The 14,094-nt window shown below is 37.8% G+C and overlaps 1 protein-coding gene across 2 annotated transcripts in view; it reads right to left on the reverse strand.

The window, feature by feature from the left end:
- The window catches only part of POU2F1 (POU class 2 homeobox 1), a 255,499-nt gene that overhangs the window by 207,217 nt on the left and 34,188 nt on the right, over nucleotides 1-14,094 (reverse strand). The window lies entirely within an intron of this gene.

Here is a 14,094-nt window from a genome sequence, read left to right on the forward strand (position 1 = left end):
CCACTAGACATAATGATGCTGGAAGAGGGAGTGAGGCTGATGACTCTATGCAACTCTGCCTCACTTAAACACAATTCACAAACAAGTCGAGACATCACCTGTGATGTCACTGGTCCTCTTCAAAAATGAAGGATAAATAACAACTTCCTCTAGTGAAATATTCCAGAGAGCCTGCCTTTACAGGACTTCTACAGAACCTTTAATTACCGTTTGTTCCCAAAGAGACAGTGCTTTGTGTCTCCAAGTAAAAACTCATGTCAGAAGTCAAGTTCCACTGGCCCTTGTACTCATTCAGTTGTTCCATTCACTTCAGTGTTTCCCCATTTCATCCTCCTAAACTCCCTTTCAGGGTTAATTCAAGAACAGAGTATTTAGTCAACATTATTATGCCCTTAAATGGACACAATGAGATGCCTGTAAGACCTTAGTCAAGCAGAGCACACTTGGTTGAAAAAGCTTTTAAAAAATGAGAGGTCTGATTTGATGTCCTCTAACATCTCTTCTAGCTCTAAATTCCTACCATTCTATGGCAGGTTTGGGTTGCAAACAGTACTGGTGTTAAGACAATTCCAAAGAAAAAGGTAGTAACTGTTCAGATGACTCCGAAGGAAACCTGAGGAAACAGTCATTATCATTATGACTCTAAAAGTTAGCTTTCTACCACCTCAGCTAGGTCACTTCTTTAGTGAAGTGAAACATTTTTAAGGCTTGACACCTTTCAAATGTAAAGGATGGTCTTTCCAAGTATATTATTTGAATAATGAAGAAGAGTTCAGACATTTACTTAGTTCAACAGTTAATACCATTTAAAATAGTTAAGGCAAAATTAGTATATCTTAAAGAAGCATGTTATCAAAAACTTGAAATGTAAAGGGAAATTATTTACTTAATTTAAATGATTCTAGACATCAAAACTGTAGAAATATGTAGCCTCCTCCTATACTTTGAAACTAACATATAAAAACATGAAGAATCAATGAAAAGTCAAGTTGTATAGAGAGTGAGTATTCTTTAATGGTGATCAGGAGATGAAGCAAAAAAGAAAAAAGAATAAGATTTGACTCTTCATCCCTATACAAATCTTTCAATGCACCTATATGAAAATTGCTCACAAAGCGAATTCAGCTCAGCAGTAACAGTCAAAACGCCACAGCTCAACAATCCCTGCTTGACTGTGCAGCGACTTCTCTTGAAGACAGATGCCACTCACAGGAACAAAAGCAGAAAAACAATCCAATGTCTGAAAGATTAGAACTGAGAGTCTCTTTCCCTCTGAGACTCTTAGGCTGCATCTTTAGAACATCCTGCACAGACAACAGAAATGGTAATTTCCCAAACCCTGTACAAAGCATGAGGCTCAAGCTGCTTTATTCTGTTGCAAAGACTTGAAACCAAAGCATTCCTACTGACTATGATACCCCTTCCCCACAAACCCCCCTTTTCCTCCCACCTCAACACCAAGACATCAAGTAATATGGCTCCTGAAAAGCAAAATGCCAAGACTCACTCAAGGTAAAAATGAAAGAATTTTCTCAAGTAGTTTACATATATAATTTTTACCACAGATGCAATGATAATTTTTCAAAATCAAAGCTTTGGAACCAAAAAGGAAAAAAAAAGATTTTTCAAGGGTGACTGTCTTGATAAAAAGGAAAAAACAAGACCCTGCAAAATTCTTTCTACAACATATTAAAATTTTATTTTTTCCATCCAAGACATTAAGGCTTTTTTTCTTTGTATTCCTCATTCTTTCCCTTAAATCCCACCAACAAACAAACATTTATTAAGTACCTACTGTGTGCCAGGCATTGGGCAAAGGGCTGAGGATACAAAAAATAAAACGAAGCTGTCCCTGTTATCACTGCTTCAAATCAAACCCTCTGAAAGAACTGAAGCCAACAAACTAATGGGAATTTGAGGGTGGCTAAATGAAGGCCACAAGAATTCTTTGCTAGCCCAAAAGCAAAGTTCGAAAAACTGTTTATAAATTCAATTCCAGGTTAATGAAAATCACATATGCTGCACATAGGGAGAGAGAACCTGGCTTCAAAACATTAAAATGAAAGCTTTAAATTATAAATTTCGTTTATAAAAAGAACACTAAGAAAACAAAAAATCTATTTTTCCCTCTTCTCCTTACCATTCCTCACCAAATTCAGGATTATTCCTATTCCCTTTAAGTAATTAAAAAAAACACACACAACTGTAGTTATAAAACCTATATAGTTTTCAAAGTGGATTTTTCAGTTTTACAGTAAAAATGAAAACATTTTCCCCCATGACTAACAGAAAGTACATAGCTTCTAAAACCACACATACTCCACACCAAAAGCAGTTGGCATTTGTCAGGAATTTTTTAAAACAACTGTATAATAGATAGATTAATTACAAATGTCAGTGTTCAGAGCCTGAAGCTCCAACAGTGTTTCTCTTCTGAATTTTATGCTTCATTCCACACAGGTTTCTCTATTTTTATATCCCTTTAAAGTTTTATATGTAGCTTCTCAGTACACCTCCAATGAGAAGTAATTTTAAGACAACAAATCTACAGCTAAAGTTATCCACATTAAACTAAAAGGCAAATATGCAATGAAGAATGTGAGCAGATTAGCAAGAATTTCTCATTATTAACACAAGACCTGTTCTCAGAAATTAAAAGTGGTCCCATTTGTCTGTTTTGTTGCTTAACCAAAATAGAAGTTAAACTAACTCACCTACCTACTAACAACAAATATAATGAAAATGAATAAAGAGGATGCTTAAAGGCACAGCAAAGAAAAAAAAATCTGCATGGCCTTTGGTTCCTTCTACCTGTCACAGATTCCTGAGCTGTAATTTCTCTAATAGCTATTTTTCCTCATTTCAGGTCTTTACATGGTATGCACTTTTATCTACTTCCATTCCTACCCCTACAGTTTTTTAAAAGGAGGTAAAGTGCCTATATAAGAATAACTGTAGACATCAAAGACATAAGGTCCTACTGTCTGGATGTGGAAATGGCTTGGTAGAGGAAGAAAAGGAGAAAAACGTGAGGTAATGAGGATCTACTGTATTTACCTTATGTGCAGGGCATGTGGACAACAATGGAAACCATGTAGGGAGCACTTTTGGTCAAAAAAGAACAGGGCAGCCTAATGGGAGGCCTTTGTTCTTCCAAAGGGTCTCCTTTCCCCTTTTGTGCTTCACTTAATTCATGGCATCCGAGCTGCTCTTGAACTTGACAGACGGGTGAGAAAGGGAGGGAGGAGTGAGGGGTAAGCTAGAGACACAAAGAAAGGAAAAAAGGAAGGGCTTTAAAGAGATTTCATTTGAAAAATACAGTTCTGCTGCTTCTGTTGATTAAGTTTCTTGCCTTTACTGGGGCCAGAAAAGTATGACCTCTGTGATAAAAATCATTTTAATATTCCCAGAATAATACAAGGAAGATTGTATCCAAAAAAAGGATAAATGTGACAAATTGTTACCTTCTAAGAACTTTCCAAGTATTTTCTTTTCTCTGAATCTATAGATTAAAACAATGCCAAGAAAACAAGTTGATAGTGAACTAAAAAGATTTTTTTTTACATACCAGTCCAATTAATCAAAAAATTCCTAGCACAGGAAATTTTTACTTGAATAAAAGCTATAAGGAATTCTAAATAACAACCAGCGCCATCTGGAGGATGTAATGTATTGAATTTTTCAAAAGAGCATTTAAAAAAAAATCAAAACGAGGTATTTATAATTAACCCTTGATATATTTTTAAGCAAGCATAAAAAAACTTTCAAAATACAATTAATCATACCAAATAACAGACAAGCAGTCAAATGTCTAGAACGTTGTAGAAGATTTTAGGTATTAGAATCAGGAACTCATTCCCATTTCACCCCTTTAAAAAAAAAAAAGCAAGAGTATTAAGAGTGGGTGATGGTTTATGGAACATGGTAGTACTAGTACCTAACCCACAAGTAACGCAATTGTTTAAAATGTAGGCTGAACCTCTAAAAGTATATCTATCTATCTATCTATCTATCTTTAGAAGAAAAATTTTTAAAAATCTATCTATATAAGATAATCAGGTCAGTGGTACAGTGAGAAAATACTCTGGAGTCCAAGAACACGGATGAAAATCCCACATCTTACACTTATTTCCTGAGTGATCTTGTGTAAAGGGATTTAAATTCCCTGGGCCTTAATTTCCTTAACTACAAAATAAGAAGGTTGTATTAGAGTCCTTTCCAGATCTAGACATATGATCCTATGATCATGTTATCACGACGTGTTCGGAAGGGAAAGAAGATCACAGAGTGACCTAGATTCATATTAAAAACTTTTCAGAATTAATAGGCTCCATTTTTCAAGAGGCATTTTAGGTGCCTATATATACCTATTCCAACAAAGTTCATATTGTTCAAAATAGTCTTGGAGTTCTTTGGGTACTGCTCTCAGTGCTTTCAGAGACTATATCTGGTCTCATTACAGGAATGCCCTTTTTAACATTATTAATTGGTTACACAAAAGCATATTTTTAGGCAAAATGGACAAATGGGAAGTCAGGAGAACATTACAGGGGAATTTTATGTTATAATGATACTGAGTTACCAGACATTAATTAACAACTTTGCGAAATGTTTGGTTAAGGAAAGATTATGCAAAGTATCTTTATAGTTGCATCTTGTTCCGTTATTAAAGTAATATGCTCAGCATGACTACCCACCTACTCACCAGACCTAGACAAAAATTTTACATGTCTCCAAAAATCAAATCCACCTTCCAAAGACAAAGATTTGCCACTACTAAGAATATTCAAGTATGTGCCAAGTATGAAAGTAATTCCAAGAGTTACAAATTCTAACCATACTATGAAGGGAGGGAAGGAGAGAGGGAGGAGGGAGGGAGGAAAAGAGGAAGAAAGGAGAGAGGGAGGGAGGGAAGGAGAGAGGGAGGAGGGAGGGAGGAAAAGAGGAAGAAAGGAGAGAGGGAGGGAGGGATGGCTTGATTAAGCTCTTACTATGTACCAGGCAAGGTACGCAGCACTTCACAAATATTTCATTTAATACTCACACTAACCCTAGGAGATAGGTCCTATTATTATCCTCACTTTACAGTTACAGAAACTGAGACAGAGGTTAAGTGACTATGTTCAGCATGTGCCCTGTATTATATGCAATCACTACAAAAATGAAACAACTACCAAAAGAAACTGAATACTGTTTAACTACAATGACCATGAAGTATGGCCCTAGAGAAAAGTGAAGCAAATGCATTTCCTTTCTTTCTTTGAAGAAGTAGAGGATTATGGTACAGAATATTGCATGAAAGTATAAACTACCTTATTTGGTTGACACATTGGTTTTACAGAACTTTCTCATCTTACACAGAAAGGCTCACTGACGAAACAGATGCAAGGTAGGCTCATGTCCTATGAATTACCTACTAGATCTTCCTTTTCCAACTGCCTCTCCAAATGCAATTTCTGTGCACTGAAAGGGTCCATGGTTTCAGTGTTGCAAGTATTCCCTTCCCCCCACGGTACAGCTACCATATGATGAGTCTCACTAAACAGAGCTAGCCTGGTCTTGAGACAAAAGACTAAAATTAAGTCCATTCAAATTGTTGAAATTTGACAATCAGTCAACAAGCATTTATTAAGCAACAACAGACAGTTCTTGCTGTATATCCATTATTCCATAGACATAAAATCAAATTTGCCCATATACATGGGGGAAGGAGGCAGGGAGAAAGCCATTTGCCCTCGGAGGGACAGTTCAAGGACACACAGGTGGCAGGGAGAGAGAAGTAGAGGAAGAGAGAGAGGTGCCAGCCACATGGAGGGCCTGGCCAGAACTGAGGAAGATTGGGGGGGGGGGGGTTGAAGAAGGCAGACACAGACAATGATAGGAGAGAACAGGCAGCAAGGGACAGAAAGAGGGGCAGGGAAACATGTGGGTAGATGGGCTGAGTGGGGCAAAGGTCTCCTCTCTTGGCCTGGAGGTCTCAAGTCAAATACCAGATCCTGGGGCTGCAGTGGCTACCTCTCCACAGTTGGTTCTTCTGCTTTCACTTGGAGAGGTTTGTTGGGTTTTTTTTTTTAGGTTGGGTTTTTTTTGGGGGGAGTGGCAGGAGTGAAGAGAGAGCACAGTATTGTAAAGTTAACATGCATTTTTTTTGGATTGTGGATTTCTTTTGGAATTCTTTATGTAAAATAAAATTTGCGCAATACAAATTTACATAAAGAGAGACCGGTTTTACTATATACCAAGAACTATGCTAAGTGCAGAAGCTACAAAAAATGAAGAGAGTCCCTCAAGCCTTAAGAAGTTTACATTCAAAGGTGGGATGGTTTGTGATGGTAGACAACACTCACTCTCTCTCTCTCTCTCTCTCTCTCTCTCTCTCTCTCTCTCTCTCTCTCTCACTCTTTCTGTGTATCCATTCACAAAATATATACATAAAATAGATACACTGTAATTTGGAAGGAAAAGCCTTAGCAGTTAACAGGATCAGGAAAGGCCTCATGTGAAAAGTAAAGCTTGAAAGAAGCCTTGAAGGAAACTAGGCATTCTAAGAGGAAGAGGTGAGCAGGAAATGCACTCTAGGCATGAAGGCTGGCCAGTATTACTGCACAGGCATGAAAGGTAAAACACTGCACATGAGAAAGAGAAAGAAGGCCAGCTTATCTGGATCACAGCGTACATAAAGGGGATTGATATGTACTAAAGCTGTTAAAGTTGCCAGCTGTTCCTTAGAGTGGATAGAGCCGGACTCGGAGTAAGGATGAACTGAGTTTGAATGCTATTTCAGAAGCTTACTGTGTTGACCCTAGAGAAGTCACCAAATCTGCCTCAGTTTCCAATTCTATTAAACGGCAATAATAAAAAGTACTTATTTCATAGTGTTATTGCGAGGATCAAATGAGATTATATGTGTACAGTGCTTTGTAATCCTTAAAGCCCAGTGTGTATATGCATATGTACAAAATAGCTATTTTAGTAGTAACAGTATTAAAGCAATTTGGTAATTTTAGCATATATAACACTTGAAGGTTTGCAAAGTGCTTACAAAATACCATCTCATTTTAATCTCACAATGACCCTACAGGTTGTATTAAACATAATACTAGATTGTAAAGAACTTTATATGCCAAAGATGCTTAGATTTGATCCTACAGGTGACTGGAAGTCACTGCAGTTTAGTGAGAAGAGGCGCGACATGGTCAGAATCACTCTAGCAATGTCACTTTGGTAGCTATGTGGGGCACAGGTTGGAAAGGAGAAAGGTTTGAGGGAGGGAGGCCAATTAAAAGAATACAGAGGACTCCAGGACCTGAGCTATGATGATGGCTGTGTGAAGTCGAGGAAAGGACAGATAAAACAGATATTGTGGAGGTATGATGGTCAAGATCTGGCTAATGACCAGATAAATGGGGTGCAGCAGAGTAAGGAGTGGAGGATGACACCAAGGTTGTAAAACTGGAGGCGCTGTCATCAGAAAGAGAAGTGTGGAAGAGGGGTTAGTTTTTCCTTTTTTTTAGGCAACTGGGGTTAACTGACTTGCTCAGGGTCACACAGCTAGTAAGTGTCAGGTGTTTGGTCTGAGGACAAATTTGAACTCAGGTCCTCCTGACTTCAGGGCCAGTGCTCTATTCACTGCACCACCTACCTGCCCCTAAGAGGGATTGGTTTGAGAGAACAATAAGTAATTCAGTTTTGGACATATTGTCTGAAATGCCTATGTGGGTCTGGAGCTCACGAGTGAAAGTAGGAGTTGACATATACATCTGGGAATTATATTCTTAGAGATGATTATTAAATCCATGGGAGCTAATAAGATCACCAACAGAGTGAGTGTAGAAAGAGAAAAGAGACCAGAACACAAAGTACAGGACATATTAAAGTTAGGGGACACAAGCCTACCGGCCAAATAACAGAAATGAGAGAAAAGGAAGTGGAGGCAACAACAGTAGAGCAGTTGCAGGCTTTCTTCAAGGAGACACCTAGAGAGAAGACTTCGGAAAGCAGCAAACATGTAAAGGAGCCAGAACATAATACATGCTTGAAGTTCAGTTTGTTTTCAGCTTGTCTCTATAGAGAATTTGGTGGATTTCTGCTGGGGTGACATCAGGACTAAGCTATCGAGATAACAGTATATTCTAATCTGTATAACTTTTCTGATTTCTGTCTGCTATTTGTTTGGACAAAAGGGATTATTCACTTTTTTTAAAAAAGAAGAAACTAACATGCTATTTATTATATACTTTTTAAAAAGCTATACATTATAAATTCAGTTTCATATGTAGTCCTTTTCTGCTCTCCTTTGTAAATAGAAACAAACATATTTGATGCTTGTCAAATGCAAAACAAATAATACTTCAAAAAAAAAATTAAATTGGTTAACTAAAAGGTAGGGATTAGGAATGGAGGAAAAGTGCTGCCTTAGGAGAGGTGATGGCATAGAGAGGACTGATGAGTGGAGAGATCTGAGGCCATGATAGGAAGAATGAGGTATCAGGAGAGAAAGATACTCAGAGGTTATGATTGGAGAAAGTTATGTCAGAGTTCCTATGTGAGAGCTAGAAGGGACTCCAGAGGACACCTAGTCCCTGAGGCCCAGGGAGGTGGCAGAGAAGAAGGACTTGAACCCTGGTTCTCTAATTCAAGAGGCAGTGCTATAGTTCTCAAGAGTGTGACCATTTCTGTGGGTAGCAGAAGAAGATGATCAAGGAGCTGAAAAGATTGAGAAAATAGCATAATAAGGTGTTTACAGCCAAACACATCAACAGTTATGTCAAAGACCATAATACATACAAATGTCGATGAATTCTGAATGACAGTTACTTGAGAATTACTTGAGAAAGGACAGAGACTGACCTAAGGGCCGGGAGATAACAGCCACAAGGATTTATACCAGGTGATTTGTATAAACTGACCCTCAAAGGGGAGGCTGCTGAGTAATGATGGCAGGAGAGAGTTTGCAAGTGGCAATGGGCAAAATGTAGTATTCAGATTCCCCTTCCAGGACCACTGTGTTGTAGGGTTATGAGAGAAAGTATAACCAGTACTACAAGGCTAACCAAAGTGCAGAGAAAGACCTCTGTGAGTTCCAGAAAACTGAAGGAACATGACAGGAAGAGTTCTAAGATAAAGAGAAGTTGGTTGTATGGATTAGGAGAACCAGAGGACACAGTGGAAGGGACATGCAGAATTAGGAGGGGAAGGGCTGAGGCAGACAGGTAGTGATAGTTGGGAAGAGGCAGCTGAGAATTCCGTATCACTAGAATTGGGGGAGCAAAAAGAGGTAGGAGTTTGCTAGGTACAGGAAATTAATTTGAGGATAGCAGCTAGTAACAGCAGGAAAGTAAAACACTCCCAGTCTCTGCTCCTACCCAAACCTAGAACAAACTTCCCTCCTCTCTGTTTATTCTCTTCCTACCAGGCTCAGCTTAAGTGCCACCTCCATAAGCCTTCCCTGGCTCCCCCAAGAGAAAGATATCTGTCCCTCTCAAATTTTTCCACAGTACCTGGTCTGACCCTTTTTGTCCTTATCATACTCAATTTTGCATGGCACTTCAAGGTTTACAAAGCAGACTGATGAAATCACAGATCTCTGAAGTAATGAATTAATACTAGTCTAACACAAGAATCTAGTGTGTACTAACAAGAAAGTACTTAAATAGTCACATAAAAATGCTTTTAATTGTCGTACTCCTATTCTTGTCATCTGCTACGCATATTAATCTCAAAATTATGTGTGTGTGTGTTGTGTGTATAAATAAAACTTTCACATACACAGAAATGAACAGAAAGATGAGATCTGACCATGCCCTTCCCCTGCTCAAGAAGCTTCAGCGATTCCCTAATACTTCCAGGAGAAAATGCAAACACTTGTGTGTGGCGTTTGATGCCCCTCACAATCGGCTCCAAGATATCTTTTCACACTGATTTCACACTTAACTTCCAGACATCCCTTCCCCCATCGCATTCTAACCAAACTGTCTATTTTTGTACAACATTCCATGAACTATCACCCAAGCCTAGAATGCATTTCCTCACCTTGATACTCATTGTGCACTGCTCTGGTTAAAAAAAAAGAAACATGTTACTTGGCAGACAACTTTCTATCTATGTATCTCTTCAAAATGAACTGGGCTAATCCTTCAAAGGCAGATGTACCGTTTAGTGGCTGCACTTTCCAGCTTGATAGAACAAGAGAAAGTTTGAACTCTGCTGGCACAGTTTCAGGAGCCCAGGTCACCTCCATGACATGATAAATCTTCCAGATTAGAACTTTAGTAGAGATCAGTATTATGCCCATTTCATCTCACACTTAAGATAACTGTGTTAGAAGTTCATGTTGTATTTCTTTGTTCATCCTGAGTTGACCACATGCCTGATGCCAACCTAGTATCTCAGTTCTGTGGTTTTCTGATCAATTCTGAGATGGAATTTCAAGGTGTAGAGATTATTTACTCCAGCTCCCTCATTTGACAGAGGAGGTAACTGAAGGCTACAAGAAGTGAAGTGTCTCGCCCAAGGTCACACAGCATTCAGGAATAATTTAAGGCACACAAGCCACAAGGGCAAGGAGCAGACCTAGACCTTTGGTGACATGGTGATGGGGAAGCCAAGCAGAACAAGGAGTTCTGAGACAGGAAGGAGAATGCTAGCAATCCCGATGGTTTTTTTCTGCATGAGGGAGCACCTCAACCCAAAGGCAGGGCAAACTTTCTTGACTGTCAATAGTCTGTATCAGTTCTTACTGTATTCTTTGTCATATGTAATAAATTTGTCTGATACTGGATGATCTGTTAGCCTGATGCCTACAAGGGGACTACACACAGACATGTAGATGAGAACTAGAAATAATAAAAAAAGAGACTCGGGAAGGGGAACAAGTCATAACCTCTAAGACTGAACCTGGTCCTGATCTGTCCACAGTTTTGGTTCCGAGAAGTGGTACGTTAAACAGATATAAAAAGAACAAGATGGCATAGGACAAAGTGCTATATTTAATATAGTCCTGTTTTAAAATATGTGGTCTAAGTGCCATAAGCAGTCAGGAATGGAAAAGACATCATAGAAGTAACTTTAAAGAACTGGTAAGGGGCAGAGATCATAAAAATGGGAAAAGGACCCACATGTACAAAAATATTTATAGCGGCACTTTCTGTGGTGACAAAGAATTGGACATTAAGAGGATGCCCAACAACTGGGGAATGGCTGAACAAATTGTGCTGTATGAATGCAATGGATTACTATTGTGCTGTAAGAAATGATAAGCAAACGGACTTCGGAAAAACCTGGAAAGACTCGTATGGAATGATGCTGAGTGAAGTGTGCAGAACCAGGAGAACGTTGCACACAGTGACAACCACACTGTTGGATGAATAACTTTGATAGACTTAGTTCTTCTCAGCAATGCAAGGATATAAGACATCTCCAAAAGTCTCATGATGGAAAATGCTATCCACATCCAGAGAAAGAACTATGGAGTTTGAATGCAGATTGAAGCATACTATTTGCTCTTTTTATTCTTCTGTTTTGTTTCCTCCTTCTTGTGATTCTTCCTATTGGATCTAATTCTTCCTTACAACATGACAAATGTGAAAATATGTTTAATAGGAATGTATATGTAGAGCTTATATCAGACTGCACACCATCTTGGGGAGGAAGGTGGGAGGGAAGGGGAGAAAAATGTATAACTCAAAAGCTTATGGAGTATGAAGTGATTGTTGAAAACTAAAAATAAATTTAAAATAAGAAAGAACTGGTAAGATATGTACAGACAGCAAAGTGGGAACAAGGCCAAAGGTCAATTAGTTTCCCCTCAACTTAATCAAGCTGCTTTGTCTACCCCGCCCCCTTCATTTTGCTGAAAATACCATATCTCTGATTTTATTTCTATTTTATGAATCTTTTCTCTTGTGGGTATTGACATTGATATTGCTTATAGGTATAAGTCACCAAATATGTTATGAAAAATAGAGCAACAAATTAATTATTTAAAAACTCAAAAGCTATCTCACTTTCCAAATGGGCAAAAAAAAAAAAAGAAAGAAAAAGAAAAAGAGATGACAGGAATTACTGCTTCAAAAGAGCCAATTTAGATTCAGGCCAACGACATTAAGTAGTATACCATACTCTGAAAACCACCTTTCCTGGGCTATAGGCAAAATAGACCCAAAAGTGGCAACAGATGACCATGAAAGAAAATTTACTCTTATAATTACAATTTAAATTCTGGTTGCCAGTGGTACCTGGAGTACTAGAAATTTCTGGCTTTTTCAGGACAATGCTCTGGGAATCCAAACAAGACAGCTCTTCTGCTGGGAGTCTCAACACTATTTCTTCTAATACCTTTAGACCTAAAACAGCCTTTGATACAACTTCTGCTTCATTTGTCTACACAATTCTCCATGTGTGACCTACATCTGCATCAATGAGCTCTACATTTGCAACTCTTCCAGTAGTAAATGGATATTCAGAAATCTAAGGGAAAAATTTTTACTCCTGAAAAAAAAGTGGTTTTTTTTTTAATTTTTATGACATTTTAAAATTTTATGACATTTAAATTTTATGACATTGTTATCTAGTTCTAATCATTTGGCTATTATGCTATTTACTACTCTTTCTCATTTCTAATATGTCACAGAATAAATTCAAAAGGGTCAAAGGCTTGAATGAAGTTACTTTTAAATTATCTTCTCATATTCATCTCCTAGCCTTTCAGTTTAAATCTAAGAAAAGAGAGTATTGATATATTTTAAACTCAGAAGCCATATGATGGACAAAATGATATCTGGTTCCCTCAATACTATTTGGTCTTGTACAAAATAATAAATGCCTCCCTAAAGGACAAAGTGCACAAACTCATCTACGCAACTAATAACAATCAACTCCAAAAATACCATTAGTACTAGATAACATCCTACAATGGTTCAAGAATTCTGTTATAAATTTAACAAAGTAAGAGGACCGTAAAACAGGGCTTCAACAAAGAGAGCTACACTGTTACAAAAGTTCTTAAAGCAACTCAAAATCATACCTACTACAACCAAACCAAGATTTATATAGATGGAACCAATAAACCTGGCCCATAATATAATGGGTTAACTGGTTAACTGAATCTTTTCGAAGTTATTTATATTATCAGCATGTACTTATAACTACTGAACTGCTGAATCCTATCAGTTTACTTAACACAGTGCCTGGCACACAGCAAGCACTGTTAAATGTTTATTCCCTCCCCTTTAGTGGCCATTGAAAACAAGTGCTTTGTAAATGATCAACTAACATATAAAGGTGATTTATTATTGTGCACTAAACAAAGTAGTGCTTGTCCTAAGTTTATTGGTTCCAGTCATAGTGGCCAACCTCACTACACGGGAATTTGTTCAATTAACCCATGTTCACCCTCTCATCTCTTCTTATAAGATGAGTATACATCTTTCCTGTCTGAGTCTTCATGTTTTTAGTCTGTCATATAACAGCACCTCTATCCTTCTGATCAGTTAGATAATTCAACAAACATTTAATAACTTAATGGAAGGAATACCATAATCTACTAGGTCATTTTAGTTGTCATTCTCTGGTTCTTTTCTGATTTTATACTGTCTTTTTTAAGGTACAACAACAAAAATGAAACATATTAAAAGTGAAATTGCATTATGGATTTGTACAAGAGTAAACATTTTAAAATTATTCTATTTCCAGCACACCATCAAATGTCTAGTGATTTTTGTCCTTTTGGGCTACAGTAGCACACAAGAATGTTCATATTGTTCTCCCCATCTCTAATATCTGTTACCAACTTTTCTGTACCTATTCAAATGATAATATGAACAAAATTAAATTAAAAGGTGCAGACATAATGCTGCTTTATTCAGAACAGAGAGAAAAATTACGTTACTCAAAGATGTGCAGATTCATATTAATATGAATAGAGGCAGCATGGGATAACAGAGCCAGGGCTTAAGATTTAGTAAGAAAGACCTGAAGGGAAACTGAGGAGGATAGATCCTCCCCAGTTCCCTGTGTAACCATCTCATGACCTAACGGTGTAACTGCCTCATGATCTGACACAAAGATAGATGGCAATTACCATGCATGGCTGGA

This window comes from Phascolarctos cinereus, unplaced genomic scaffold (genome assembly GCF_003287225.1).
Source record: "Phascolarctos cinereus isolate Bilbo 61053 unplaced genomic scaffold, phaCin_HiC Scaffold_5;HRSCAF=322, whole genome shotgun sequence".
In the NCBI taxonomy this organism is placed as follows: Eukaryota; Metazoa; Chordata; class Mammalia; order Diprotodontia; family Phascolarctidae; genus Phascolarctos; species Phascolarctos cinereus.